Genomic DNA, 26,156 nt, shown 5'->3' on the forward strand with positions numbered 1-26,156 from the left:
ACCCCAAGAACACCATGCCTACAATCAAACATGGTGGTGGGAGTATTATGCTGTGGGGCTGTTTTGCTGCCAATGGAACTGGTGCTTTACAGAGAGTCAATGGGATAATGAAGAAGGAGGATTACCTTCACATTCTTCAACATAACCTAAAATCATCAGCATGAAGGTTGGGTCTCGGGCGCAGTTGGGTGTTCCAACAGGACAATGACCCCAAACACACATCAAAAGTGGTAAAGGAATGGCTAAGTCAGGCTAGAATAAGGGTTTTAGAATGGCCTTCTCAAAGTCCTGACTTAAACCCCATTGAAAACATGTGGACAATGCTGAAGAAACAAGTCCATGTCAGAAAGCCATCAAATTGAACTGAACTGCACCAATTCTGTCAAGAGGAGTGGTCAAAGATTCAACCAGAAGCTTGCCAGAAGCTTGTGGATGGCTACCAAAAGCGCCTAATTGAAGTGAAAATGGCTAAGGGACATGTAACCAAACATTAGCACTGCTGTATGTATATCTTTGACCCAGCAGATGTGATCACTTTTTTCTGTTAACCCATAATAAAGTCATTAAAGAACCAAACTTCATGAATGTTTTTTGTGACAACGAAGTATCTGTTCCAATCACTCTATCAGAGAAAAATCAGAGTTTTAGAAATAACGGGACACTCGGTAGAGCCATTATATTATATTCTTTACAAGTGTATGTAAACTTTTGACCACAACTGTAGATATATAAATTCAGCAAGTGTACTAGTAATTGCTGTAGACAGCAGCATACACTGACATACAGGCAGAACAGCGATGCAGTCTAAAAGAAGGGTGTCATTGTATTTCTTGTCATGCTGAATTTTTCGGCTCAATATTTTTTTTTACGTTTCCCTCAAAAGCTCAGACTTGCTGCCTGGGGTTGTTGCTTTCTGCCATAACATGAAATGGGTTTGTACTTTGTACACGTGCAAACCAATGTTACAGTTAGACTGAACTGGTTTTCATTTTCATGTTTTATGGAGAGACTTCTCTGCTTTGAGCTGACTGTAAAATCTTATGACTGCAGTGTTCCAGATATGATCTTGGCATGGAAATTTACACTGAATCTGTCACTCTGCGCAATGATTCTGATCTCTCTCTCATGTTTCTTTTTTTTTTAATCTTATAAGCAAGGTGGGGACAAGGATGAGGGAAATCAGCCGAGAGAGACCTTTTTTTCTGTAATGGTATTAAAAGAGAAAAAAAACCAGCCAATGCATATTTCAAGTTCTTTTAGGGGAAAGGAAAAGTGCTGTCTGGCTGTTCTAAAATTTTAGCTTTGCCTACTGAGGTCAGGAGTTCCATGCTTGAATGCCCGTATTTGCATCTCTGACTCGGTCTGGCCCAGTGAGGAAGAATGAGCTGTTACGTCTCCTGTGATGTGCTGAAGTGAGAATGTACAACAACATTCACTGAACTGCACGCGCTCCACTGATCTCAGCGTGAAAGTATTTCGCTGCAGAAGGGGCATGCCTTCTCCCACAAAAACTATACATATGCAAAATGGCATGAAGATGTGGCCAGGCCTTAATGGGAGCACATGAATAACTCCATTGAGACAAGATAAGCAATATAGTCATGCAAAAACGTCTTGACTTTATTTACGTTTTCAGTGTGGCAGTCCTTTCGTGCCTTTTGTGCCGTTTACTTCGGTTACTTTTGGTCGTGTTCGCGCTGATCGCCTTATCGCCACGGTTTTTCATCCCCCAATTATCATGCAGGATCATAACAACAATACTAACCACAGGCGTTTGGAGTGTCTGGGCTACGTGACCCTCGTTTGTCATTCCCAAGCTACTACGCTCTCAATCCGTGCAGGCAAGGTGAAATCTGCACCACTTTCTCATATTTACATATGAACTAATGATTCCCCCGTGGGCTCACTGTGGCCTTCCAAATACTCTACATGGTGCAACCAAGGGTGATGTATGGTACTAGTGGGCAACTGAAGCTGGTGACTAACTCAGTATGATACATGGTTTCATAGCGTAATTGCAGCTCCCAGCTGAATAGGCCATAAGCCAACAGAGACCTACTGACCTTGGTGGAAGTTAAAATGGGCCCCATGCCTCTACATGACCCATTTTGTCACTGAAAATCTTTGTTGGGTATAAAAAAAACCTCTGACAGGCTGTTGTGAATGGACCCATTTGCGCTCAGTTACTACATACTGTAGGGAGGGACGTCAGGAAAGCAGCTTGTGCAGCACAAGTGTAAAAAGAAGTAAGCAGTGCTTTACTAATGCCTAAATATGGCATCAAAAGAGCATCAAACATTATCAGCTTCTGTGGTCTTCATACAATCTATTAGTTCCAGGAAGCAACAATAAACAAACCACACGTCTGCCTAATTCAGCCGGCGCTGGTATATACCGTCCCACTTTATTAGACACACGTGGTGGAAATCTGCTCTGGTGGTGGTGCGCCACACAAAGATCTCGTCGAAGAATTATACGCCATCTTTCAAAAAGCCAGATGCTGCCCTCTTTGTTCTCCATCACCCGTCTTCCTACCCCGTCGACGCTAACAGCTGTTCCCTCAAACGGCAAAGGCAGGAAACAGATAATTGAAAATGTCGATCTCATTAATTATCATGGTGAAAGTTGAAGAAGCAGCTTTCATTTAGGGAATAAGTGGCTCATTCGGATTCAGACTCGAGTGCTTACAAAGCAAAATCATATTGTACGGCTTAAGGCACCAGTTATCAATGCTTTAACATCACATCAAGTATCTGTGTGTATGTTAGGGGGTTAGTCATACCTAGAGCGGATCATCAAAAAAGCTTTTCAGTTCCCCTACAGGGTAGCTTATTTTGGGGTTTTAGGGCTTATTAACATCCAGCTGGTAAAAATACAGCACTGTGAAAAAAGCTGGAGCCACCCCTCATTTATTTATATACTCCAAAGATAACACCACTCGACAGGAATACATTGTATTTTTGCATCTACAAGTTGCAAAAGATCTATTAGCTGAAAACTTGGAATATCCTGACATGGTGTGCACTGCTTTCATTGAGGAAACTGGAGAAGTTGGATGGATTTGTGAATGCAAAAAGTACCATTGGGTTTTTATCCAACATGCAATCGCATCCGGAAAGAGTCTGACTGACAGCAGCTTCATTTGCATGGATGGCAATGATCCCACACACACTGCTAATGCAATAAAAACGTACCTGGATAGAGAAATACTCAACGAAACACTTCTCAGCCATCGATTAGCCTCCCCATAGCCCAGACCTCAACATTATTGAAGCAGTGTGGGATCATCTTTAGAGAAGAAAAGGCAGCCAACATCTAAAGAATAGCGTTGAATGTCCTTCAGGAAGCCTGGAGAACTATTCCTGAAGACTACTTCAAGAAATGACAAGAATGCTTGTCTAAAAGAGTTCAGGCTGTGTTTGCGAATTAAGGTGGTCATACCAAATATTGACTTTCAAGGCTGTTAGAGTTGCACAAATTCTGTTTTTTTATCACAAGATATTGAAGTGAGTCAATATAACATTCATTTAACCAGGCACTTCATCAAGAGCACTTCTCATGTACGGGTACCAAGGAAGAAATATCCAAAGTTACTCAGCAGCATGCATACAAAAGCACCTCAACACACCTAGTAAATTTGAGTTAAATTCTGCAGAGAGCATTTGTGGCAGCGTTATCACAGACAGACGCAAACGTCCACACAAGAAAACCACAAGATGCGACGCAAATCAAACGTAAGCTAGTGTTCCTGTTGTAATAACAGCGGTGAGCAACTTCACTTAATGTTAAAGACAAAACGAAAGCCTTTTATCTGAGCGGTGTATGCCTTATCTCTGAAATACAACTCGACTGTCAAAACTTTTGAAAGTTTCTAGCAACTCAAAACAACAGCACGAAGCATTACTCACAAAGAGAGGAGGATTTCATAGAAATTTGGTGACTAAGTGGTGCAGATTACAGTTGCTTGCATGGCAGACTTAAAGCTCTCTTCCTGGTCCATTTAGAGAGGTGCCAGCCACTCTTGTACCTGTAACACACACTACAACTCCTAATTGATTTTACAAGGCAGCTTAGGCTCTAATTGCTGATTTGCCTGGGGAGATTCTTGATCCAAATGGCTTAGCAAGTTCTTTTGTGGCGTGCTGTTAGGAGATTTTCATTCATGGGAGAGTAGTTGGGACGGGGATTGAATGAATGCATCAAGAGGCAAGTTGTGCAGGGTAAACAGATGCATCCCACGTACCCTGCATCATTCATTCTATATCTTGTTTTAAGCTTATCTTTTTTCACTTTTTTTTTTCCTTTTGGAGTGACAGCAAAATGTAAGATGACGATGGTGATAACTGATGATAACTAGTGACTTTATTCCTGACTGCAAGATTAAGAGAGGAAGAAATCAGCGCATTCTGGTAAAGACATGCAAAAATGCTTTTAAGGATTACATTTTGCAAACTCTTCAAGGCAAATCTCCTTGAATCAGAAATTAATTGGCTCGAGTTTAGAGTAAATGTCCCTGTTTCAACACTGTTTTAACTTTCGACAGGGCAGATGAGTAACGGGATAACAATATTAAAAAGATCTGAGCGATACAGCACTTTGAATTCCAGAGTAATTGATTTAATTCCCTTCACTTAATCAGCAGCGAGGCACGCTAACAATAAAAAAATTCGATTCTCTGCGTGATCAAAACTTCTTATCTCTTGCTTCCTTTTGATACCCGGTGAAGCCTAAATCAAAACACATCAATAAATTGTCTTAATGGTCAATCGGCGCCACGCTAGCAAATGCATTAATCGGCATTAATCACTGCAGCAGGAAGTCTCATTCAAATTCACATTATTGAATGGCCATTAAGCTGATGCAGTTGGTTTTAACACCACTGCGTTAAAGCCAGTCACATGACGCTGCAGTAGCAAAGGGCAGTGGAGTCACGCGGCTTCAAGCACTGTAGCTAATCCATAGACAATGGGAAGAATGCTGACTTGGTGAGCAGATGCATTTGCCATTTTCACTTTTATGCTCCACTGGTTTTTTTTTAAAGGTCCAGAGTTATCAGCATTACTGGACAGTAAGGCTTATTTTAGTGTAAGATTTCAAAAATGCAATAGCGCAAAAGGTCTGTGGCCCCCCTTTTTTCTTTTTTTGTTTAGAGCTACAGCAGCTTTTCAAGTTATGTGACATCACAGTTAAGGAATATATTTGGATCAAGTTAATCCAAAGTAGCTTATCCTACTATAATATTATTGGCATTCCTCTTAGGGTAGCATGGTGTTGCAGTGGTAATTTTGATTTCTTATGCATTGTGGATAATGTTCAGTTCTAGTGTTAATATTTAGTTAGGGTTTAGTCTAGTTAATATGTTAATATTATCTTCCATGCTCCCTTGTTTATGTGTCATTTTCCTGTCTGTCTTGTCCTATATGTATACTTTTAGTTATGTCCCCCTTATCTGTTCCCATGTTCCTCTCCTTGTGTTCCTTTCCATCCCCCGTAATTTTTTGTGTATTTCATGTCTGCGTGTTCCACGTCCTTTTGTTGTCATGCCTATCTCTCTCCATGTTTCCTGTTTTATTTTGAAAGTCTTGTGTTTCCATGTTCAGTGTGTTTAGTTTCGCTTCCTCAGTGGTGTCAGGTTTGTTTGTGTCAGCTGTGTTTCCCAGGTGTTTCCACTTCCCTCATTACTCTTCTGTGTATTTAAGTCCTCTGTCTCCCTTTGTTTAGTGTTGGGTTGTTTGTTTCTTTTGCTACCTGTTCTGTGATTCTCGGCTCTTCGTGTCACAGATTTTATGCTTATGTTCTGATTGTCTCACGTCATGGTTTTCATGTTCGTGTCCAGGCCATGTTCATGTCTTACTTTTAATGTTTTAGTTTTTCCCCAGTTCGCCTTGCCTTGTTTTTGCTATCAGCCTAATAAATGGCTTGCTTTTTATTACGCCTTCGTTTTCTCTCTCCTGTGTCTGCTTTTGAGTCCACACCTCAGACACATTAGCCACCCCAGCCGTGACAGTCTGTGCCTCTGGGTTATCCCCGCAATAGCCTAGCAACCAGTTTAGGGCATACCCTGTGTTTCGCCTTACAACATATGGGACCATATTATTTATATTTAAAACAAATAATTCATTTAAAGTTTTTCATATTTTTTTTCCCATCCATCTGGCTCAGTTGTAGCAGGGGCCTCACGCAAGGTGATTTCTTGCAGATAAAACTAGTTTTACCCCGTTAGTTCTGCCCCGGTACACCCTTCCATTCATGTGCATTTTTATTAGCGATTATCTCTCATGCAGCCATTTTTATGCGTAACACCAGCTCAGGCTCAGAATACAGACATTAAGGTAATTTCCCGGCAAATGAAATTTTTGCAGTGATCTTTTGTGCATTTGGTTATACTCAATGCACTTCTTGAGAATCTTTTTTTTTCTTATATAGGATGCTTATTAGAAGGAAAAATCATAATGAGATCATATTAATGGACATTACAAGTAATTAGTCCAGTCAAGCAAATTATGAAACTAAAGGTCATTTTAATTTGCTCATTGGTTTTACTGACGTTGATTGTTTACCTTTCAAAATAAAATGCATTTTCAAAGAAACTGCAAATATGAATGAGGAGAGTTTTAATAAAGATTTAGTTGAACTTGCACGTACATATTTGTCACTCTTACTATAGTGTTACTACGTACTGTAAACTAATAAAGTGTGCATTACAATTCTAATATGATTCAGACATAATAATGTGCCACTGAGGCTTTAAGCACTATTCCAAATATATTCGTCACATCACAGGATCAGAAAACCATGCATTTAATATTTTAAAAACAAAGGTCCCCTTCGAAATCTCAAGGGTGTAGCATGTCTCTGATCAGCTCACATATCCTGCGTTGTTTTGGCCCTAACATCCAAATCTGCTCCTCAAACAGCCGAGAACTAAACAGTATGGGAATTTGATGGGAGTAATCTGACAGAATATATGCAGTTTCATAAGACTAGCCAGGCAGAAAATAGATTGGGGTGGGGTTATGATTTGGGGAGCGTTAGGGTGGGAGGGGTGGAGGTTACAGAGAAATAATGTGTCACTCACAGTGCTGAAACTGCTGCTGCTGGAACCGAGGCTGAGGCGTGACCGGCTGCCTGTCCCACGTGACAAAAATGTAGCATCTTCACCTTTCACCTCCAACTTAAATCTTCTTACAGCTAAAAAGTAAAACAATTTTTTTTTTCCAATTTGATTTTGTCTCTAACACTGACGTAAGCACAGTGTCCGCTTTGACAGAAGAGCAGGGTAATTATTGAAACATATGGATGGCTGCCCCCCCTCTTGACCCCCTCACTAATGATGCTTGGCTATTACAGAAGGGCATGGGAAGGACACTTCTGCCATTAACTGATGTATAGAACCACAAACCCGTGACTTTTTTCTACACTTGTTGGCTACAGAGAAGCAGAACACTGACAAAAAAAGACACACGACCTTCTTTGCACTCAAAACCATTCATCAAAAAGCAAAGCAAACCTACGTACTGGATGTACAAACTTTCACTAAAAACCTGTCACTTGTGTTGCTTTTAACTAAAATCTTGCTTTTCATGTGGAAGTTTCACTCAGTTTCACTCAGCAGCATCAGGTAGTGTGTTTGTGCTTGTCCTGTTTAACATCTATAGATTAATAGCTCAATATTGCCACAGTCTGTGTACAAAATGAATATGCAACGTGTATCCTCTACATTAATATATGCTGAAGAGTAGCTGTATTTTACCCGTCCTTGATAGACTAAGAAAGGTTTAAATAGGTTGCTCTCAGTGGATGCTGGTACTCCGGGTTTGAACTCAAAATTACAACAACTCCTTAATCTTTGCCACATCAAAGCCTTTGCATTGGCAGGAGATTCAATTTAACTCTAGACGACCCACTTCAACTCCATTAACTTTCTTTGCAGTGAAAGGGATCGGGGGAAGATGCCTCCTCATAATGTCAGCTCGCTTGGGGCATTTTTTTTTCCTCCAGCTTGGAAGCTGCAGCTCACTCTCATGTTAATGGACCCAGCGATTACCCTCCACAGTCCATGCAAAACATGCATACATCCCCCAGGTGCATCGCAGTGTGACCCAGCCAACTGGCGCTTTTGTTCATGCAGTCTCGTGGCTATGGGCAAAAGTGATGCTGCTACACAATGAACTAAAAGCTTTGGCGGACAGCAAGAGTCCCCAACACAATGGTTGAAGCTGGTCCAGAAACAGTGATTGGAAATAACTTCGCTCCTCCAGCTACATACAGGACTTATGTGTTTCAGCTAAAATGCAAAATGGATTCAGCATCAGCACCAGCTAAATATTTGACCATTATTGAAATGGAAAGCAGATATGCGACACAATACTGTGCAAAAGTCTTTTCTCTTTTCTCCCTGTTTATATCCCGATATATGTTTTAAGCTAATAGTTTTTTAAGGAATCACCTTGTTGGTTGAAAAATGCTACTTTATGCCTGCCAGACTGTGTTATCATTGCCATTTTGTCATAGATTCAGCCTAAAAAGAAGAGATGTTTTCCTAATGATACCATCTGAAATTGGTTCTTTGCTAAGTTGGGCATTATGCGTATAAAAAGACCGGTCCAGCCCTTGAGTTAAGTACTTTAAGCTTGAATGATTCATAGGTCAGTGTTAACTGGCTTGGCATCAAATGAATAAATGAATAATTAAGACATTTCTCTTAAACTTATCAATTACAATAACTGGGCGAAAACTTTGTGGAAAAGCAGCCGATCAAAAGGTGGTTGTTGCTCAGTAGGTAGACCAGGTCATCTGCTAATCAGAAGGTTGATGGTTTGATCCCTGATTGCTCCAGCCTGCATGCAAAAGTATCGTTGGGAAAGATATTGATCTCCAATGCTTCTAACATTTATCTGAATGTGAATGTTAGACGGAAAGCGGTCAGAAATAGAAGAAAATGTTTTGGTAAATGGGAAATACGGTATTTTGAATGAAACGCTTTGAGTACTTGAGTAGAAAAGTGCCCTATATAAGAACCAATCCATTTACTATATACCAGCGTCCAAGAAAACTTTGAAATGCTGGAGAACTATTGCTTAAGATCACTTAAAAAAACCCAGAAAAACACTCTTGGTGGCTCAAGAGTTGTGCACATTAAGCCATTTAAAAAAAACTCACCTTAAAAACAAATTTTAAAAGTTTACACTTTGACCATATTTGTGTCTGACACAATCTTGCTGCGCCGTTGATTTTATCTTCAGGCAGCGTAGAGCTGAGCAGAAGTCCAGCTGAGTGCGTGCGAGTTAGGAAAATGAAGGCCAGCGAGTGCATCTGTTCAGTAATTCTAAGAGACATTTTTCACTCCACTTGTGCCTATGGAGCACCTTAACATATTTCCCAACTGGCACATAGCATTCATCTTTGAGTGGTCCATAACAGCAGCAGAGTCATTTTCCCATCCGTTCCTCCCAGTTGCTAATTGAGATAGGAAAAAAAAAAAGGATTCAGCCATTCCATTTTTTTTCCCTAAACGACTATTGGACACCCGAGACCAGATGGTCTGTTTGTGAGTGTCACCAGCGGCCAGTTGTTACATTTGACAATTTTGGCTTATCTGGCAAGTATCAGTGCAATTTTTGCCACCTTCAAGAAGGCGCAACTGGGGAAAAAAATAGCAGTTGGATTGATTTCATCCCTCATTCGGTGCACAGCAAATATTTCTGACAAAGACATATGGTGGAGAGAAGTGCACAACAGCAGGCTGCCCAGCCTCTTGCCTGAGATGTTTTCGCTTGATAGTTTCCGGCAACATGCACATTTAGACAAGCTATGTATGTGGTGTTTGCATGCAGGATGCAGGAAGGCAGGCAGGCACAAACACACACACAAACTGCTTGAGCCTGACATTGAGGAAAGTGATATATCTATGGAAACATAAATATCCCCCTTCATGGAATTCTCCCAAGAGGATTTTTTTCTCAAAGCATCATAATGTTTCCAAACATAACTCACTGACTATTTTATGCTGATATTTCAAAATCGTACACATCAGCCTAAATGACGTCAACCTATTTGTCTCCACACAAAAACGCTATGCATGCCTGATGTTTGCTGTGCCATGTCAGGAAGTCCGTCTGTCTTCCGCTGAAGCAATCTTTGAGAAATAGAGTCTTTCACCTTCAGTTCATTTGGAATTGGCGGGTGGGGGGAAACCGACCTGACGTTCAAAGTTGCTCGCTGATGCCGAGTCCCTGTCTGGGCTTTGGCAGCTGGACTGATAGCCGGTCCTTTGGAATGGCAGCTGTTGAAGGGCTTTTTAAATTGCACCCAGGTTGATGGGTGGCTGTCAGGAGGGCAATGGACGGAGAATTTCCAAGGAAAGGGGGGTGGAGGTCAGGGAGAAGAGGGTAGAGGGTAGAGGGAGTGTGGAGCTCAGAGGATAGTGACCCTGACACTGAGATTTACAAAAAAAAAAAAGAAAAAAGATCTCAAATCCTGGGCAAAAAAAAAAATGGCAGTATAAACCAAAGGCCGTGAAATAATGGTGTGAGGTGATGTTGCTGGAATAAATGGAGCACTAAGGTAATTTAGGTAGGCTGCACATCATCTCTGTTCATCAAGTGTAATATTCCCAGGCTGTTTACGCACAGCAGGATAATATCACTTTCTTTCAGAGCTTAATCACCTGCCAGAGATACAAATGGAAAATGTCAAAGGACAGTGCTCTCATTTTCCTTTGCAGAGCGGCTCGCATTAGCTTTTGTGCCCATCAAGTCTTACAATTCCATTAATTACAAAAGCTTCGACATGTTTCCACTGGCTTCAGAATGAAATCATTGTGAAGACACAATGGCATCTGAAATGAAGTGAAGTGAAAGCACTGTCTTTCGCCATTTACAGTGCAGTGGGAGAGCAGGTGTCATGTAATGGGAGTCTTTCAATCTCACTGGCTAATCTCGCCTTGCTGTGGCTGTGCTGTGCAACAGATGGTGTTTTAAGAAGGTCATCATGTCTGTCTCCCCTAGTTTCACTATCAGGGGATATTTAAGACATCATCGAGAATCTGTCAAAGTGCTGCCATACAGCAGCTAAATAAATACAACCGGTATTAGACAGCTCAGACTCTTTAGAGACCTCTGTGGAGTGTTTAAGAATTGTACTGAGTGCACAACAAGAAGGAAGCTATTTAAATACTAAATACTAACTAATTAGTTCTCCCACATATACGTCTTAAGGTCTATTGTAGAATGACGAGCAGTAATATCTACCTTTGCAACATATTTTATGTTCAGCAAGGACAAGAAGACTATTAGTTTTGTTAGTAATTCCCAAAACCTCTTTATGGCTGTCAGCTCTATCTCTATCGGTGTGTATTTAAATACTGCTTAACCTTTGCAGAAGTATAGCTGGACTTAAGCAAGTGCAGTGCAGAGTTAATGTAATTTCGATAAGGGCCTCTTATATTTTATATCACAACAGACAACAAAAACTTGAAGTAAATATTCTGTATTTTCTGCAGTGTAACCCTTATTGTACCTTTAACCCCAAAAGTCAGACTTACACCTTCAAAAAGGATTTTAAAGTGATATATAATAGTGTGCACAAGCAACCTGCTCCAGGAATATAGCATTTGATCCAGTTTCTTTAGTTAAATTTATGAACAATGCCAAAGATAACTCTGTTTGACAGACATAATTGTATTTTTGCACCACCAAAGAGATTCTAAAGCAGATAAGCTTACCTAAGTGAGTTCAGACTTCTTAAATAACTCCAAATATTGAATTTCAAGCTTGTTAAAAATACAGACTTAGTTTTTTTTTGCCTCATGTACTGTGTTATGTCCTAGCACACTATAAAAAATGGGTGTGGCTCAAGAATTTTACACTTCACTGTAAAAAAGTTGCACACTGTCAAAGGGTTCTTATTTTGACAAAATTTACAAAATTCACTCAAAGTGGATCTCACTTATATATCAAAGATATCTATGTAGTATATACATATATAATATATATCACGTACGTGTATGTGTGTGTGTTTGTGTGGAGGGGGTGGGGGACTTCAGTCATTCATCTTTGGATTTGCAGTTCTCCTTTACAACTATCCTCTCATTGACGCATTCAATGGACATCTGTAAATTGTAGTTGTAAGAAAACCTTGATTACACTCTCTTCAAACAGGCTCTGCACTAACTGGCCTCTGTTTTAATGAGGGAACTTTGCATCCTGCATCATTCCCAGTTTTCCACATGCTAAACACATTCCAGTTCTGATTTATTTCACGTATTTCCTCACACTCTCACAATGTTCTGCAAACCCACACATTTCCTTCTATAAGGCTCTGATAGGAGGCTACCTGAGTGGCTGCATTCGTGGACCGTTATTAGCCATAAATCTAAAAAGGGCAGCAGAACCTCTGACAGGTGGCTCTCTTATTGCCTGCTGATTGCTGGAGTGTACCTATTAATCATTTCTGTATCCCCCACGGGTCAGGAAACATTTTTAGGTGAGGGATGGATCAGACACAATGGGACTACAGATTTTTCCCTGTCCTAACTCTGTTTTGATTTGCTCGTGCATCGTTTGCTTCACCCCAAATTATGCTTGCAACAGATTTTTTTCCCCCCCTACTGAAAGATATGACTGATGCTGAGAGCCATGTTGAAGAGAGATTAACATGAAATAGTTGCCGGGGTTTTTTAGGGATGTCAGCTTTTACACATGTAGCTCAGTATTAAGTTCATAGTAATTACAACAATGATTTGCAGATGATTTTGTGTTTGGAAATGTAAAGGATTTGTCATGTCCCAGAAAACGACTGCCTGCTTTCAGTCCATTCACTGCATGGCACGGCACCCATAAGCCCGAGCACAGCGCCATGATTACACACCAGAGAAATGGCAGCGTGCTGTACATCAAACTGTAGCCATTTAGTCTCAGTAACTCCATGATATAGCTCGCATATAAACTAGAAATAAATTCCCCTTCAGCATTTTGACAGCAGCTATTCAGACACTTAGCCCTCATGCTCTGCAGTCGTATCCCTTTGCCAGAATCAATTGTGCTGGCAACCATTGCCAAGCTGGAATTTTATCTCCCAGCTGGAAAAAAAATAGAGAGGAGGGGTGGACGGGGGAACAGAGCATGGAGATATGCTGTTTATCAGTCACACCACTAATTTTCTCTCCCATCTCCCCCAGTTCCCTCTTTTTGAATGTGAGCTTGGTAATAATCTACAAGACCTTGAGCGCCTCGTGCACACCGTCAGCCATGACACATCCCAATTTCTTTTTTTTTTTGAGTGTTATTTTTCTTTCTTTGGTTGATCCCTGACCTTTTGAGCACCTCCCACATTTAATTAGTACTAAACTAAAAAGCTGCTCAGCGCCCCTCCTCACTCTCCTTCCTCTCCTTTTGTCCTCGTGACTCTTTTTTTTGGTGGCTCCATGGGAAATATACCGCATTCACGCCGTGATTGAATATCAGCGGTGAAGAAGGGGTTTTTGTAACGGCGTGGAAAATTACAAGGGTTTAAGTGTCAGACACATATGCCTGCCAAATGTAATCAGTGTGTAATAAATGTTTGCCCTTTACACTATAAAAGCAATGGCAGGACTGAATTAGTTCAGCTCAAGGCTGCACATCATTGCGTTGCCGTAGCTCTGATTAAAATTATTTCCCCGACAAGACCTGCTGTCTTCACCAGTTCCCTTTCTTGAAACTTCTCCCAAAATGACATTAACCTTTGTTTTTTATCATAATTGCTTTCATGATGACATGAACATACCGTAATCTAACATGCTTTTCCTTGTTGTGTTGTTGTCCTGCAGCTCTTGAACTCTTCGGAAGTTTGCTTGAGTGCTGAAAGGTAAGCTGCTAAAGTCCACTCACATGCAAGACTCATTGAATAAATAACAAAAATGGGCTCATTTCATTTTAAATTCAGTTTCCTTCTCTGCTCATTCCTAGAACTGTGCTAACGTTGGTTTCAGTGGAAGCACAGAGGTTAGAGAGCAAAAGGCCTCTCGCTCGTTTCTCCCCGCTGTTTAATTAGCGTGGTCTGAAAAATCAGGGTGCCGCTTATGCAATCGCAAATCCTGCTCAGCCAACAAAAAAAAACATTAAAAACTTGTTTTTAACCACGTCTGGCAGAGATAAATGGCACGCCTCGCCCGTCTTCTCTGCTACCCATGCAATATTGCATTGTGGGAAGACATGCGGAGTGGCAGAAATCTAAGTGGGCATGTGGGTCATTCGATAATGACAAATCTATGTGGGCATTTTCTGTTTTGTTTGCAAAAAGAACTAGAAGTGCTCGTCTTTGCATTGTGTCCATGCTTTGATATGTTGACAAGACTCAGTGAGTGCACTGTGCACGGCTCAGGTAAAAATACGCTTCTCTTATTAACCTCAACCACATAGCTGCGCTGCATTAAAAAGAAGGAGCGAATATTTCCTAATTGAAATGCTCTGTTCATTTGCTCTGGTTCGCCCAGATGAGATTCTAGGGCTTGGTTAGTTCAATAGATGGGAAAGACTCGGAGAATGATGTATTACATTCTGCTGCTTGATGAGAGAATGCCGAAGATTTCATTAAATGAAGGATTTTTGGGTGGCTGCAAGAAAAGTGGCACAATCGTTAAACAACCTCTTCATCCGTGAAAGGCACGATGAATAGATATGTTCCACTAAAATACAGTAGGAAAAATACATGCAGTACTGTGCACAAGTCTTGAGCCACCCCTCATTTCTTTTTATTTGGCTATCAAAATGAGAAATAGGTGCAATTGGTGAAATGGTAATACAGTATATAAGGCAAAAACAGAGTTTGTGCCATTCTAACGAGCTTGAAAGTCACTATTTGGTTTGACCACCTCTCTTACTCAAGCTTTCTTCTAATATCCTTTGGTAGCCTTCAGGAATAATTCTCCGGGCTTCTTGAAAGACTTTCAAAGCTCTTCTTTGGATGCTGTCTGCCTTTTCTGTTTTCTGCTAAGCCCTATTTAAGCCTATTTGCCACATAAGAACTCGAAAAACGTATCCATGCCTTCATCACTTCTAGACTGGACTATTGCAACTCTCTCTGCAATTAGTCCACTTAACTGGCACCAGAAGGCATGAGCATATCACCCCTGTCCTCACTAACTTACACCGGCTTCCTGTCAAATATCGCATTGATTTCAAAATCCTTCTGCTCACTTTTAAAATTCTAAGTAATCTGGCCTCTAGCTACTTAACTGATCTCCTTGATCTGTGCAACCCAACGAGAGCACTGAGATCCTCCAGCCAACTGCTCCTAATGCAACGAAGGTCTGGTTTAAAAACCAGAGGTGACCGTGCTTTTGCCATTGCTTCCACTCTGGAATAATCTCCCAGTCGAAATGCTAAACATTTTTTCTGTTTTGGTCCTACCATTTAAAAACAACAGTTATTTCTCAGAATCAATTCAGTCTTTCAAATCACACTTAAAAGATACCTGTTCAACTTAGCTTTTGAAGCAAATTAGTTTGACTTTCATTCAGCCTACACTACACCATGTAAATGTAATTTTAATTATAATTGTACTATTTGTTCCTTGTTCTGCCCGCATTGCGGTTTTATTGTGAAGCACTTTGATGTACGCCAGTCTTTTAAATGTGCTATAGAAATAAACTTTGACTTGACTTGACTTGAAGATGATCCCACACTGTTGAGGTCTGGACTTAGAGGAGGCCAATCCACGACTGATCGGACAGTTTCCAGTTTCCTCAAAAGACACAACATACACCATGTCGAGATAGCCCAAGTTTTCAGTTAATAGCTCTTTGCAAATTGAGTTGTCGGCGCAAAAATACTTACCTTCAGAAAGCCTGGATAACTAGAACGAGAAAGTCTGGCTCCTTGGAAGCAAAGTTTGAGGGGTGATTCATCTTATTCAAGCACTACTTATCTGGGCAGCAAGCATTATTGTGACTCGCAGTGTGAAAGGTTATGTTTCAAGCTTAAATCACAAAGTCGGGTTGGAACAAAGATCGGAGACTCCACAGATCTGTCCAGTGTGCCGAGGTAAAACTATTTTTAGATAGAGATTGCTCTCAATTGCCACTGGTGAAATTACCAGATAGAGGTTAAACACGATGTTTATCCATAAAAGCATCCATAAAAGTTTGAACTGATTAGGCTGAACGTAATCAAAGCATCTAGCCCAAACAGGGAAATGCACTGTAAGTCTGCGAGCCATTAAGGTGACCTAATGCAGTTTTATACAAGAGTTTTCCATCCTTGAGGATAAACAGTAAGATGAGATCATTTTTTATTTTCTCTGTAACAATACACAGTAATGAAGTAATGAAGCATTGTCAGAAAGTACTGTATTTTTATTTATCTCAATCAAATAATGTTTAAAGGGATTTTTTCCACTATATAACACAAACTTTACATTTAATATGCATCCATACTTACAATAGTTATTAAAGAAAAAAAAAAAACAATACTGAAATCAGCCTTAGTTTAAATCTTAAAGTTTGAAACTTAATGCCACTGGGATCTCAAACTCTTTTAGAACATGCAGGAAAAAAAGCACACACTTCACTTATAGGGTACTTATAAGCCCTTTGTTGCTGTGTCGTGTTTCACTGGATCATAGTAAGGGAGCAGTTTGTAGCAGTGGGGGCATAATTAGTGATAGGCTTTGGACATGTCATACTCTGTTAGTCAGCCTCGCCTTAATTCCTTTGTCTCCTCTCTGCTCCGAGCATTTATTCAGGTTGTGTGCCTTTACACAGGCATCACAGTGCATGAGCATGCTTAATGTATCTAGTAAAGGTTTGTTTTGCCTTATATAAGTCCTGGCCGCTTTTTTAGGTACACCTGTTCAACAGCTTGTCAGTGCAAATATCTAATCAAACAGTCACATGTTAGCAACTCAGTGTATTTAGACATGTGGCCATGATTTAGATCAGGGGTGTCCAGCTCGAGGCCTCAAGGACCGGTGTCATGCAGGGTATAGATGTGTCCTTGATCCAACACAGCTGATTTAAATGGCTAAATGATCTCCTCAACATGTCTTGAAGTTCTCCAGAGGCCTGGTAATAAATTAATCATTTGATTCAGGTGTGTTGACCCAGGGTGCGATCTAAAAGGACATTGGCCTTTGAGGCCTGGAGTTGGACACCCCTGGTCTAGATAACCTGCTGAAGTTCAAACTGAGCATCAGAATGAGAGATGTAAGGTGATTTAAGTGACTTTGAATGTGCCATGGATGTTGGTGCCAGATGGGGTAGTCTGAGTGTTTCACAAACATCTCTAGGGTTTTAAAAAAGTGTCTTGATGATGATGTAGAAATAAATACGTGTTGCAACCACGGTATGCAGAAGAGCATCTTGTGATGGAATCCTATAGAGCAACATACTCTTATGTTGAAAGGGCTAAAACAGGAAACAGTTCCTGAAGGTGGGGCGCTACAGTTGTTGTCTGGAGTGAGTAATAAGAGTTTTGTTGTTCGGCAATAAAGCCAACTTGGTGTTACAATCTGCCATCGCAGAAGACCACACCAGCAGCAGAAGACCACACCAGCAGCAGAAGACCACACCATCAGCAGAAGACCACACCATGTAGCCACTCATGTCATCTAAGATAAGGAGCTGAGGATCAAATTTGCACAGGCTTACCTTGACTGGACAATAAAAGATTGACTCCTCAGATCAGGCAACGTTTTTCCAGAGTTTCTGCTACAACATTTGGATGGTAGGATCAGAATTTGATGTAAACAACGTGAAAGCATGGATCCATTTTGCCTTGTGGCAACAGTTCAGGCTGCTGGTGGTGGTGTAATGATGTTGGGGATATTTGCTTGGCATACTTTGGCCCCCTTTTTAGTACCACTTGAGCATTGTTTAAATTCTACAGCTGACCTGATTATCGTTGCTGACCGTGTTCTTGCCTCTATGATCTTAGTGTACCTATCTTGTGATGGCTACTTCCAGCTGGACAATGTGCCATTTCACAAAGCTCTAATAATCTCAAAGTGGTTTCTTGAACATGACAGTGACTGTTCTCAAACGGCCTCCGCAGTCACAAGATCTCAATCCAAATAGAGCATTTTAGGGATGTAGTGGCACAGGAGATTCACATCATGGATATACAGCCAATAAATCTGCAGCAAATGTGTGAAATATCATGTTAATATGGACCAAAAAATCTCTGAGGAATGTTTCCAGCACCTTGTTGAATCTGTCTCCCAAAGAATTAAGAGCTTTGAAAGCAAAACCAGCACTAGGGCGGTCTAATATTGTGGCTGGCGAGTGTATTGTGTTGTCAGTTCAGAAAATAGAATTTATCTGTATGAACATTTGCTAATATATGCTCATGTTTGTCTTTCTTGTGTCTGCGCCTGTCTGTACTAATATACCTGTGCAAGTGCTCCTTTGATTTCCAGCTGAACAAAAGAAAAACAAATCATTCAATTCTAGCCAAGTCCTACAAGCTAGAAAGGCTTCAGTATTCAGCTGGCTCATGAAGCTCACTTTGTCTATAATTAGAGGAAACCTTATGGGGCTTTTCATTTTCCTTTTTAAGTAGATCCCAGTAGCAATGAAATGCATAAAAAAATGATATTGCATGATGCCAAAAGGTAGACTGGTGATTACAGTCAAAGGCCATTTTTTTGGGCATGTGTCTATGCGTGGAGTTTGCAGAGTGGTTTCTCAACCTAGGCTGATGATGTGAGGGGTGGATGAAAGCTGCTTTGAGGATACAGTATACGGCTGGGAGGAAAAGCTTTTCCTTTACTCCCTTCCATTGCCTTTTCTCCAATTTTCCCTTTCTCCTTCATCCCCCTCCTTCATTTCCCTTCTTTCTGCCCTGTTTCATTCTCCTGCCACTCTACCCTTCCTATCTCTTCTCGCCTGCCTCTCCCCTCCCTCTGTTGTTTCCCTATCCAATTTTCCCCATACATCCAGTCCACTCTCTGTGTAGCCTCTTTCCCCTGCCACAGCTGTCTTCATACCTGCACTCATCTGTAACTGCTCTGCTCTGTGTGCTCCCTCTTTGGCTCTTTTTTTCCCACCATTAATTCCTGACCCCACTTTCCCCCACATGAGGTTGGCAGCAGTTAAGGACACTGTTCGCAAATTGATGATTAGACACATTTTCAGGAAGTGAAGATTACACAGTTCCATAATGGGTTTGGGTTTTTTTTTTTTCCTGTTGCAAAAATTCACTTTGCACTTTGTGTAGTTAGTGTGGGATTGTTGCTTTAAACCTACAAGTCATTTTAAGATGTAGATTTATAAATGTGGAACATGGGGTGCAGGTGCATGCCCAGAGCCATTTTAAGGAATGCTCCTGAAGCTGTAACACATGGCACCTATGCAAAATTACAATCCACGTGCTTCTGTTCCTTCATCACGCTATATTAGCTTTACAGACGGAAAGAGAGGGGAAAAAAGCAGCGTGCCTCGAGGTGAACCTTCCAAGGTTGGAGAACATACAGATTTTTCCTCTCTGCTCTGGTTAACTGAAATGAATTACTCAGATAACTGTGTTAGGTGATGAAGAAGTAAATGCACTTAAACGAATTAGTTTTGGTGCATTGCAGCACATGTGTATTCTTATTGAACAAATCTGGTTTTAAAGCACCTGGATTTCATGCGTAGCTATACTGATATTATTGTTTAGCACAAACAAATGTCATGTAAAAAAAGAAAAAAAAAAGATTGCATTGGTATTACTCTAGACCTTTATACTTTTCCATTAACCATCATCACAAGGCAGGCTTGTGGCTTATTCAGACTACGGATACACATCAAAGTCCAGTGTTTGCACAAAGCTTTCTTGTTGCCGACTATCTTAAGTAGGACTAATTTTCTCTGTATTCGGGGTAAATTAGGAATGCTTTCAAACTAACAAATATGGCTGACTGAGATAAAGCTCCACGCTGCCAGGCTGGGCTCACTCCAGAGGAAGGAAAAAGAAAACATGTCTGGTGAAAGAAACATTTAGAAGTACATTTTAAATTCACTATTTAGCAAAAAAAACAAAACAAAAAACCAAAATATGCCTTTTTATTTGGGTGTCTATGGCAAATGACAAATTATGCTTCTTGCTCCCTCTTTATGTTAGTCGTAGACAGGTGTCTTTGATCCTTAACACTGAACAACAGCAAAAAGCACTTAGGGTACAAAGTAAGAAGTTTCCCTTTTAAATTACAGGAAAGTACAGGCAGATGCATTTGCTACATTTTAACAGTATTTTTTTTTTTCAGTCTGCCCACTACAACAACGGTTTCTACTGTCAGTTATTTGTTTGCCGCGTTGTTTTGCTGTTCCTGCTGTAATTTTCATAAACTGTTTATTATTGTAAAAATGCATGTGCACATCTTTGCTCATGCACGATACACGTTAAGTTTGTTTTCATGTCTGTTATCGTGACAGACACGCTGTTATCGTTCATGTTGAACTATGACACGATAACAGCTGGGTCCGATCACTCTTAATGCATTATCCCATAAATATTTATAGTAGCTTGGACATCAGCATTTACATTACTGTGCACTGTATTCACAAAGAAGTGTCTTTTACTGTTTACAATTCCCAGTATTTTTACAGTAGTGGTTTTTTAGTGTAGTAGTAGTAATCAGATATGGGAAGTAACGTGTAATCCGATTACTATTTTTTTCATGTAACGAGTATTACTATTGCAAAAAAGGATTTAGATTACTGTTACTTTCCCTTAAACATGCTGCGTTACTGTGTTACTAAACCGTGATTTTAGTAACGCACGTCATTACGACCTCCGTGGCAGCAACAGACATGTGTAGATCAACAGTGGATAATATGGAGTGCGGGAGAGAGTACGACCATGCAGCGTTTAAAGCTTGGAAGTATTCACATTACTTTGAGTTTGATTCTGTAAAAAGTGACAAAAACATTAGCGTCCACTGTACACTCTGCGTGGGAAGAAAACTTCTTCTGCAGTGAAAAATTAAGCTTCAAATCTGAGCAAGCACCTAGCACACCGCCACGGGAATGACCTCTGCGGCACCGGGCAAACCTCCCCCGGCCCCACTCCTGCTAAACAGACGACCATAGATTTAACAGCGACAGGACTTAGTGCCACAGAATCTTTGATTTTATTTATCTTTTGCTGCATTTTACTTGCCTCTATTTGAAAGACTGAGTGTAAACACAAACCTATTTTATTTTATGTGCTGGAATATGCAGAAAATAGGTTTAAATGTTAAACAAATTTCTTCCAGTCAGAGAATGTTGCATATAATTTAATTTTTGCTTGATGCAACGTGCATAAAGTTAAAAGATTAAAACTAATTTAAAAAAAGTTTTTGATTACATTTTATATGATGCATTATGCAGAAAAAATAGAATGGGGTGAAAGGTCTATTGCTTTATTACCTATTCAGGTTGTGTATAATTTTTTTTAAAAGTAACTAAGTAATAAAGTAACTAATTACTTTTGAAAATAAGTAATCAGTAAAGTAATGGGATTACCTTTTTCAGAACTAATTAGTAATTAGTAACTAATTACTTTTTTCAAGTAACTTGACCAACACTGGTAGTAATAATAATAATAATAGTAGTAGTTAGTTGCTACAATTTGAAAGGTGGCGTATGTATTTATGCTAACACATTACACTCTGTGATGCTAACAATTATTGCAAATATTTTTTTAAAAACTAAACCAGTAATCATTTAAAAAATGTTAATTTTTCTAATTCCTATGAGATATTTCATCAGACTCACACCTTAAATGTGTGTTCTGTATCTTATTCTGCATTCATGGAAAATGTTGTAAACCCCCATCCCATCCCCACCACCACCGGCTTTATTTGCTTGATTGTAATTCACTGTCTACTATTTGAGAAGTCGAGGCAGCTCGCTATTGATTTTATTTAGAAGGCTTCTACCCTTTATATTATATATTTTATTTCTATAATCCACCATGCATAGGAGAGCAATTGGTTCGAAGTGCATGCATGAATCAATGTTTCCCTGGAACTAGCTCCGTTGACTGCATGCAGTTCAATACCTCCTATTTATGTTTTAATTACGATGATCTACTAAGTGTAGGGAGCTCTGGCCTGCTCTCACAATCAGCAGCAACAAGCCTGGTAGAGTATGTCATATTTTATTCAATTTTACCGTCTATACATACACGTGTCTGCACAGAGGATGGTGATCTGTAGCGATCCGCTTTCACTGGGACAGTTACAGCTGATGTACACAATGGGAATTTGGTAGAAAACGCTGAACACATGACTGACTTTTAGGAAGCTACACATAAAATAAGCAGTGGCTCGTTTTATTTGCGTCATTCAGTTTTGGGGGGTTTTAATGCTCAGTTCTGATGCTCTTCTTTGGCAGTGTAGCTCCATACTGGGCTTTAAACCCCACCGTGTTTGTTCTGTACTGCTTTTGTTTGGCACACAACAGTATATCATTTAATCAGTCGCCATTAGAAGTGATTGCTTAACTCAGTATGCCATATAAGTGGATTCTGGCAAGCCTTGAAGCCATAAATTTTATTGACTCAAGTAATTAGGAGAGATCAATAAAAGGCAGTTTCTTTCACAGTCCTGCTTTCCCGGGCCCGCATTCGTTGGTGCGCTTCCCTGTTTCCTGGTTCCACTGCAAAATCTCAACGTGATGACAAAGAACTGCTTTAAAAAGCTGAACCAAAAGGTTTATGATGTATTTTATGAACATAGGTATCTCAGTGCAACAACCTTTTACAGTGTCAGCCTGAAGTCAGGAAGAAATATGATTCTATTCTAAAGAGAAAGAAACCACCAGTGCTCCACTTTTCCAACTTCTTTGCAATTTGTTGCCGTTGTTTTATCTGGTGCCGTTTGCAGATGCTCCACCAGTAATACCTATTATGATACAGTAGAGAAACGGCCCCATAGTGTGTTCCTGTCAAGTCTCTTAAGTTGATAGCTGTGTCTTTGCACACTGCGGGAAGAATCCCTTTCTGTCAAACAACAGCTGGTGAAGACAACATGATGCGGAGGCCACGGACGAGTGAGCCATCAAACCTCCGTCTCTGACAGCATTTTGGCAAGCCGTGTTTCATAAGAGTCTGTCTCTCTCCGCTCTGCTTTTGTGCTGCATGAAGCAATAATAATTGTGCTGTGTTCTCACTTGAATGGTAGACGTATCCCCCGTGCGGCAGAAACAGTCAAAAACGGGAAGTTTGGAGGGATGTACGAAGGAAGACCCACGAATTAGCATGAATGAAATGAATCACACTTCTCCAGGGAGTATGATTCATTAGCTGGAAAATGTTCAGAGGAGGCATTGGTGGCAACCAATAAAACTAATATAACTTGTCCTTTATGAGCCTGAGCAGCTATGAAATGCGAGATTACACTACAGATGAAGCAAGTCTTTTGCTGACAGGGTTCAAAGAAAAATTCTTGCAAGGAATGGATTTACAAGCTGTTCAAGTGAGCTGCGTGAATTAAAAAATCCATGTAGGAAAGGCCACGAAACCATTTCTTTAAATCATTGTGTTTCCTCCAAGCTCTAAAGCATTTTCCATCAATATGCTACACCTACGTTTTCCTGCAAACTGTTATTGAATCAAGCCACAACAACCTTATCCTCAACTCCATCAGGGCCCGCTTTCAGTCCAAACCAAGCCCCTATTCTCCTTTCCTTGATCCCCTCTGAAAAGCAAAGTGATTAGAAGTAGACTTAAAGTTGACTATAGCAAAAGAAACCCCTAAAAAAAAACAACCCTCCCACCCCAAAGCTCCACCCATTCCCAACAGGACCTTCTTGAATCCCCAAAGCCTTGGGCATTTTATCAGCATCAAGGGATCAGGCAGTCTCTCCCCCTCTCTTCAAACGGGTAGCCCGGTGTGTTCCGTGGCCTTGTGTGTAATCTCTTTGGCTGTCGACAGATCTCGCAAAGGGGTCAGCTGTGATAACAGGATCACTCAGGTGGAGACGCGGGCGGGGGGAGGAGACCGCTAAAGAAAGGGACAGAAGCTAAAAGGAGAAAAATGCAGGAAAGTGCAAGGTGAGCTCCCCCTCGCTCAGCGGGGCTGGTTCTTCTGATGAGAAAGAATACCTTTTTCTTTTTTGTACAAAAGAGGCAAAGAAATGAGACGTGCATGGACGTGCACGAGCACAAAAGAACAACCGCAAAGTTAAAACGAGCGAATGACCGAGGCAAAATCACTCAATGCTCAAGTCATGAGAAATTCATCTTTTTTGAGACGTTTGCTAATTTTAGACATTGTATAGACAAAACAGCCGATCCCATACGGAATAATAACAATCAACAGATTAATCAATAATTGCAATAATAGTACTAATTATACAGCTGCAGCAGAATGAGCAGCCGGCTTTAGAGCTAAATGCAGCACAATAAGCTTTTGCTGAAAGAAATACAATCATGTCCAAGCTATTATAGTGGAAATAATAGAAAATCCAATATTTGGTTACAAACTGAGCCCTATTTGACATGGCTGGATGCCTGACAGAGCAGTGAGGCGCCCTGACAAGGCTGTCTTGCCCAGTCTGCCTCTTGCTAACACTCTGACCTGGCATCTTATTAAAACTGCTATTACACATGGACTGGGGGGGGGGAAGGAGCAGCGGTGGACATAAATAGTGGAAAAAAATGGAAAGGTGAAAGTTCGCGGAAAACTCGGCAGCCTCAGTATCAATTTTACGCTTGGGCATCCAGCTGATATCAAGCAACAGAGACACATTACTTGTGCCCCATCACACATTCAAGCATATACACAAAGAAATGTATGCATGCAGACGCACAACATTCACAGACTCGCCTTTTTCTCCCCACAACCCCCCCGTTTTTTTGACTCTCTCTGACACACACATGCTGAGAAGCAGCATGGTAGGCAGTGACACAAAGCTAATGCCTTGTCACACAGGCTGTCAGCAGATTAGCCAGTGGATTACACCCCAGCCATTAGATGTGCACAGAGCGAAAGGCCACAAACATGGTAGCAAGAGAGTAAAAGAGGAAGAGAGTGAGGCAGAGTGTGAGGCTGGCAATGGAAAGGCATAGTCTGGAGTAAGGCACGGGAACAGTTAATAGAGGACAATTTAAACTTAAAAGAAGAGGAGGGAAAATAAATGGCGACCGCAGAAAGCAACAAGTCACACGTAGTAGATTTTGAATGGGGAAGATGTAGGGATAAGAAGAAAAGCGATTGTCAAGAGAATTTGTTGCCAGAGCAATGGTAACAAGATAATCACAGAGACAGGACGGGCAAAAAAAAGTAATAACAATGGTAAAGCGAGAGTCGCGGAGAAAAACTGAAAAGAGAGAAAGGGGTGGGAAAGGATCCAAGAGCACATGAGAGTCCAGAGAAGAGGGAGGGTTGTGTAGTGTACAGGTAGGGGGGAATGAAAAGGAGTGGAGGTGATGAGAGACATGAGAGGGGAGAGAAAAGGACGCTTGAAAAACAGAAAGGGAAGGGGAGGGGAGATGGAAATGACAGAAGCAGGAGTGGAGATTAGAGGGGAGAGATGGGATGTGAAGCATCAGAGGACAGGGTTGAGAATTCTCTGCAGTATATTAAAAACAATGCAGCATGCAGCAGACGAGCAAAGGCAGATGATAAGAGGTGGAAGATGGACCGTAATGTAAAGGATTAGTGAAAAAAAACCCTATTTTAAAGCTGATTTCGCACATTTTTCACCCACAGTAGCCACAGGAATTTTAATATTATTACAGCTAGGGTTTGGCGTGTTTGGCGCTACACGTAGCTTGCTCAAATGTCAATTTAAAGAGACAAACATACCCTGCTGCTAACATCTGTCACAATCTGCTCATTTCAAAGAGAATCATCTCGATTACCTTTGTCACTGAAGACGTTTTGTCACAATAGTCTGAAAGCTGATTTGTATTTAGATCATCACTGTACCGTACACGTGTCCCTTTCACTCCACGAAGATTCAAATTTGAGCAGAAAAAAATGTTGCATATGTTTAATATTTCTCTCTTTTATTAAAAGAAAGACAGACATTTTGGGACGGGATTGATAGGACGGTACTTTGGGCATACCCCGGCTGGCAGGAGCCTCTCTCCGAGAATTGAGAGGGTTTCGACTGGAATTGGTGATAGGGTTTTGTAATGGGCGTTTGGGGGTGTCCTACTGACTCTCGGGATATTGTGGTGGTGTAATTTAGTTTTTCGGAGGAG

General features: G+C 40.7%; 1 protein-coding gene across 20 annotated transcripts in view; it reads left to right on the forward strand.

The window, feature by feature from the left end:
- The window catches only part of ptprda (protein tyrosine phosphatase receptor type Da), a 414,186-nt gene that overhangs the window by 233,728 nt on the left and 154,302 nt on the right, over positions 1-26,156 (forward strand). For all 20 annotated transcript variants that reach the window (XM_087837434.1, XM_087837442.1, XM_087837449.1 and 17 more), the window contains exon 9: positions 13,811-13,848. The gene's annotated coding sequence lies outside the window, so the exon portion shown is untranslated. The remainder of the gene's footprint in view (positions 1-13,810; positions 13,849-26,156) is intronic.

This window comes from Neolamprologus brichardi, chromosome 3 (genome assembly GCF_056152115.1).
Source record: "Neolamprologus brichardi isolate AB-2024 chromosome 3, ASM5615211v1, whole genome shotgun sequence".
In the NCBI taxonomy this organism is placed as follows: Eukaryota; Metazoa; Chordata; class Actinopteri; order Cichliformes; family Cichlidae; genus Neolamprologus; species Neolamprologus brichardi.